A 6326-nucleotide genomic window follows, 5' to 3' on the forward strand; every position below is an offset into this window, starting at 1 on the left:
TAAATATTTGAGCATTAAACAAAAACCAGCAACAACTTGTCCCCCTATTCCAATTAGAAATGTGGTCTGATTACTTTCAACAGAACAGTTTTTCATCAGATAATGTTGGTTCACTGAAATCCAAACATTTTGCAAAAATGTACCGGTTTTGATGAAATGTTAATCGCAAAAGGTTTCTCAGGTCCAGGATGGAATTTCTGGCCTGACAGACCCTCCCTCCCCCAGCCCCATTCTGTATAGCCCATTGGTTATGCCACTCACCTGGGGTAGGGGAACCTACATTCAAGTCCCTGTTCTGCTGTTCTCCCACTTCCCAGCTGAGTGCCCTAACTACCAGACTAAAGAAGGAGAACAAAGGCAAGACAAAATGATGATGATCAACAGATGGCTCAGGCAGTGGTGGTTTAAGGAGGGCTTTGGGATGTTTGACCACTGGGAGGCATTCATGGACAGAGGTCTGTTCTCATGGGATGGAGTCCACCTGAATAGGGAGGGATATAGACTTCTGGGACGGAGGTTGGCACAAGTGATTAAAAGAGCTTTAAACTAAGAACTCAGGGGAGATGGCTGGGAGATGCTTGTGTAATGTCCATGCCTAATTCTAACATCGAGCTGGAGGAAAATCAAGTAAGAGAGAATACAGCAACAGACAAAGGAATAATAGAGAGTAGGAGAATGGACAAGAGAAAAGATAGTGCCAATACCAATGAAGCAAACAGGTAAGTGATACTGGCAATAAAATGACTGTACCCAATTGGGTGAGGAATCTGGGTGAAGCCAAGCAGAAAAAAATAAGATGTTTATACACCAATGCAAGGACCCTGGATAACAAAATGGAGGAACTAGGACTACTGGTGCAGGAAGTGAAACCAGATATTATAGGGATAATAGAAACATGTTGGAATAGTAAAGGTTGGAGGGTATGTGCTATTCAGGGTATTGAAGGGTATGTGCTATTCAGGAAAGACAGAAATAAAGGTAAAGGTGGTAGAGTAGTACAGTATATTAATGATGAGATAGACTGCAAAGAAATTAGAAGTTATGGAATGGATAAAACAGAGTCTGTTTGGGCCCAAAATCACTTTGGGGAAGAAAGCTACCAGAGGCTCCCCTGGGTTAGTGTTTGCTACAGACCCCCAGGATCCAGTTTGGATATGGATAGAGACCTCTTTAATGATTTTAATTAAATAAATACTACTGGGAATTGTGCGATTTAGAGAGACTAATTTCTCAGATACAAATTGGAGGACAAGTGATACTAATAATAGTAGGACCCATATTTTGCTGGACGTGATAGCTGACAGATTTCTTCACCAAACAGTTACCAAATCTACAAGATGTGATGCCATTTTAGAATTTTTATTGGTGAGTAGCGAGGACCTCACAGAAAAAGGGGAAAACTTTGGTTCAAGTGATCATGAGCTAATCCATTTTAAACTAAATGGAAAGATAAACCAAAATAGATCTGCAACAAAGACCCTTGATTTCAAAAGGGCAAACTTAAAAAAATTAAGGGAATTAGTTAGGGAAGGGAACTGGACTGAAGAACTGAAGGACCTGAATGTGGAAGAGGCTTTGAATTACTTCAAGTCAAAGATGCAGAAACTATCTGAAGCCTGCATCCCAAGAAGGGGAAAAAATTCATAGAGAAGGATTCTAGACCAAGCTGGATGAACAAGCATCTCAAACAGGTGACTAAGAGAAAGCAGAAAGCCTACAAGGAATGGAAGATGGGATCGATCGGCAAGGAAAGCTACCTCTTGGAGGTCAGAAAGTGTAGGGGAAAAAGCCAAGCAGAGTTGGACCTTGCAAAGGAAATTAAAACCAATAGTAAAAGGTTCTATAGCCATATAAAAAGAAAAGGAGGAAAGAAGCACTGAGCATGTGGTGGAGATTAAAGATAATCTAGGCATGCCCCAACACCTAAACAAATACTTTGCCTCAGTTTTAATAAAGGTAATGAGGAATTTGAGGGTAGTGGCAGGGGGGCTAATGGAAATGAGGATATGGAAGTAGAAATTACCACATCCAAGATGGAGGTCAAACTCAAACAGCTTAATGGGACTAAATCAGAGGGCCCAGATAATCTCCATCCAAGAATATTAAAGGAACTGGCACATGAAATTGCAAGCCCAATAGCAAGGATTTTTAATGAATCTGTAAACTCGGGGGTCATACCCTATGACTGAGAATTGCTAATGTAGCACCTATTTTTATGAAAGGGAAAAAATGTGATCCAGGAAACTACAAGCCTGTTAGTTTAACCTCCATTGCATGCAAGGTCTTAAAACAAATTTTGAAAGAGAAAGTAGTTAAGGACATAGAGATAAACATTAACAGGGATAAAATACAACATGTTTTTACAAAAAGTAGATGGTGACAGACCAAATTGATCTTTTCCTTTGAGAAGATAACAGATTTTTTAGACAAAGGAAATGCAGTAGATCTAATCTACCTATATTTCAGTAAGGTATTTAATACAGTTCCATGGGAAATTATTAGTTAAATTGGAGAAGAATGGGATTAATATGAGAATTGAAAGATGGATAAGGAACTGGATAAAGGGGAGACTACAATGGATCATACTGACAGGTGATCTCTCAGGCTGGAGGGAGCTTACTAGTGGAGTTCCTCAGGGATTGGCCATGGGACCAATCTTATTTAACATTTTTATTAATGACCTTAGCACAAAAAGTGGGAGTGTGCTAATAAAATCTGCAGATGACACAAAGTTGGGAGGTATTGCCAGTACGGAAGAGGATCAGAATATTACACAAGAAGATCGGGACGACCTTGAAAGCTGGAGTAATACAAATTAGAAGAAATTTATTAGTGCAAGGTCATGCACTTACAGACAGATAACAAGAATTTTTGCTGTAAGCTGAGGATTTATCAGTTGGAAGCAACAGAGGAGAAGAAAGACCTGGGTGTATTGGTTGATCACAGGATTAGCTGCCAATGTGATGCAGCTGTGAAAAAAGCTAATGCAGTCCTAGGATGCATCAGTAGAGATTATACAAGGCACTGGTGAGACCTCATCTGGAACACTATGTGAAATTCTGGTCTCCCATGTTTAAGAAAGATTAATTCAAATCGGAACAGGTGCAGAGAAGGGACACTAGGATGATCTGAGGAATGGAAAACCTACCTTATGAGAGGAGACTCAAAGAGCTTGGCTTGTTTAGCCTAATGAAAAAAAGTCTTTCTTTGCAGCATGGGGCACGCAGATCACTTGCAGGTTTCAACTAGTGTAAATGGTGGATTCTCTGTAATTTGAAGTCTTTAAATCATGATTTAAGGACTTCAGTAATTCAGCCAGAGGTCATGGGTCTATTACAGGAGTGGGTGGGTGAGGTTCCACGGCCTGCAATCTTCAGAAGGTCAGAGCAGATGATCATGATGGTCCCTTCTGGCCTTAAAGTCTATCAGCCCATCAGAAGGCAGGTCCTGATTCAGCTTACACTGTCTTGGGGACCTGATGAACCTGAAGTAAATGGTGGATTCTCTGTAACTTGAAGTCTTTAAATCATGATATGAGGACTTCAGTAACTGAGCCAGAGGTTAGGGGTATATTACAGGAGTGGATGGATGAGGTTCTATGGCCTGCATTGTGCAAGAGGTCTGAACAAATGATCATGATGGTGTCTTCTGGCCTTAAAGTCGATGAGACTATTGGGTATTCTGGGTGACTCTCTCTCACTGTCTTCTGTCAGAGCTGTTCCATTTTGTGTATCTGAAGATGGGATTTGAACCTAGGTCTCCCACATCCTAGAGCAGTGCTCTAACCAGTGGGATATAAAGTCAGTCTCACACGCTTTCTCTCGCGCTCTGTACTAATGAATATTTAATACAAAGTGGAACCCCAATGGGCTATTCTGGGTTGGTGTTACTCTCTCTCACCAAAATTTCAAAAAGGTCACTGTTTTGTCTGGTATATAATGGGAAAATATTTGAAATTTTCACGAGGCAAGAAAACAGTTTCCTGCCTAGCTCTAGTTATTAGATTTTGGTGAGATCTATAAAACAAGCCCAACTTGAAGAAAGTCAGTTCAGCAAGTCTAAAGTTATGTTTGAAGTCTGCACTTGAATCCTGATAAGTTATTGAAAGCCTACAATTTGAGACAGCATAAATTTGGGATGGCCTAGAATTGGAGGCAGTTTTCTTAAGGAGCAGAAAAATATAAAAGGCTTAGAAAATTACAAGTCCTGGAAGATAAATAGTTCATTTCTGTTTTTGTATTTATACTCTTAACCCCTCCCCCGCCCCGCAATTTGTATCATGTTATTTTCAGGGTTATGGCCCTTCAACAACACCTCGTTGGAGTGCTGACAGAGTTGTATGCTTATTCTGGGTCCGGTCACTTAAGTGGGGGCACTCAATAGCACTCCGAAGGGGCTGGATTCTCAGCCCTCCAGCCAAGTTCCTTAGGATGTTTACCCCTTTCGAGGTCCCAGGGAATAAACAACTTAGGAGTAGCAACATAAATGAAGGAAAAGGGACTATACAGACAGTCCCAGACAGGCCATTGGCCTCTCCTCCTTCAGAGGGGCCTTGGATGGCGTACAATCCAGCTCCAGGTCCACTGGTTCACCTACAGTGGAAGGAATAAGATACAGCCTCCTTTGCCTCAGGTGACTTGGGCCTTCTTTTCAGCAAGGGTGTAGGCTCTGCTCTCTGCCAGGCTCTGCTCTCTGCCCTGGGAGCTAGCAAGTTGAGCATTCAATTCTCCTCCCAGAGCTGCTCCTCCTCCTCCTCCATTCTTGACGTGACTCACAAGTGTGGACCACTCCAAAGCAGAGCATCTCCTTAACCCCTTCCTCTCTGGTGTGGGCTTTACATACCTTGTCACAGTTACACATTTGTATTTAAGAAATAACACATTGTGATATTGAGAGTCCATATCTGAAAATATATGCACAAAGGGAATACAGTTAAGGTTAATTATTTAGCCTTAACTTTTGAAATTCTCTGACTTTTGAGTAATTTGTTTATTAACCTGAATCATCCATTAAGGCTAGTTTGCATGCACGGAATATATGTATTTAGGGGTACCAGATGTGCTATTTCCATAACAAAGAACAGTCTCTTGCTGTTGTAAGAATACTGAACACTGTTTTGGTTTTCTTTTGTTTTTTTTTACAATTCCAGGATCCTTCTAGCCTCTTTAATAGGTCACTTCCCATAAGGTACATGTATATATGAATGCAGATTTTTTTTTTAAAGTATACTTTTATTTAAAAGTATCCCTTCCATAGACACTGCCATTTACCCTCTGACTGCCCAGAGCTGGGAGTGGATTAGTCGATAATTGCCTGTTCTGTCTCTCTGAAGCACCTGGCATTGGCCACTGTTGGAAGACACAGTTCTGAGCTAGATGCACCATTGGTTTGACCTAGTACAGTCATTCTTATGTTATTTTCAATGGTGTACAATGCTTCTGATCTTTTGAAGGCAGAGCCAATAGTTTCATGTTGGTATCCTTCTTGCTGCTAGTGTAGTGAGAGAAGATTAAGTCTCACTCATAGCTACTGGAAACCAGCTGTAAGTGGCTCCAAGCCAGGAAAAGCTCTGTGTAGTGATGAAGAAAAGAGGTTTCTTAATGGCTCACAATAGGTATTAAAATTTCTCATTCTTTCGGTATTATGTTTCTCCCCCCTGCAAATTCTCGCAGAATTCTCAAGCCACCAATGTGGACTAGTAAAGCTTGCTGAGCCTATGGGACACTTTGTAAATCCTCTCTTTAATACAATCTAGAAAGGACAGCAAAACCATTCCAAGAGAAGTCAGATTGGATTGTATGTGGACATAAAGGGTTTTTAAAGGACAGGGGTCTGTAATGTAAGCTAAAAGGAAACAATAAAACTTCAGAAATGGCACGCTAACTCTAGAGCTACAACAAAGGAACTATCTTTAGTCGTAAGAGAGCGAGCAGTATGGGAAGAAAGACTATTTTTAATTTGTCTACCTTGCTCCAGTATTTTATAGCAAATGAGTAAATAAAGAATTAAGTAGCTATCATTATAACTGTACCATGCTAAATAACATGAAAACATCTTCATAAAACAGCATTCTGAACCTAACATGTTAATGGTGCCTAATGAACCAAAACCAGTGGAAATCCCTTTGGATAGCCAACATATAAACGAAGTTATTAATTAGGTTGCAGTTGTTTCCGAACAAGCCTTTTATTCAACATAGTGGCAGTAAACAAAACCAGATCCATCAGTCTTTCTGGGGAAGTATTCACTAGTGAAGGAATACTTAATGATTACTCCTTAAGCACTTGCAGTTACATGACTTATTATGACAAAGTTTATGAAGTGAC

General features: G+C 40.4%; 1 protein-coding gene across 6 annotated transcripts in view; it reads right to left on the minus strand.

Moving 5' to 3' along the window:
- ABCC4 (ATP binding cassette subfamily C member 4) overlaps positions 1-6326 on the minus strand; it is a 209407-nt gene that overhangs the window by 31045 nt on the left and 172036 nt on the right. The gene's annotated exons all lie outside the window — the stretch shown is intronic.

Source organism: Chelonia mydas, chromosome 1 (genome assembly GCF_015237465.2).
Source record: "Chelonia mydas isolate rCheMyd1 chromosome 1, rCheMyd1.pri.v2, whole genome shotgun sequence".
Lineage (NCBI taxonomy): Eukaryota > Metazoa > Chordata > Testudines > Cheloniidae > Chelonia > Chelonia mydas.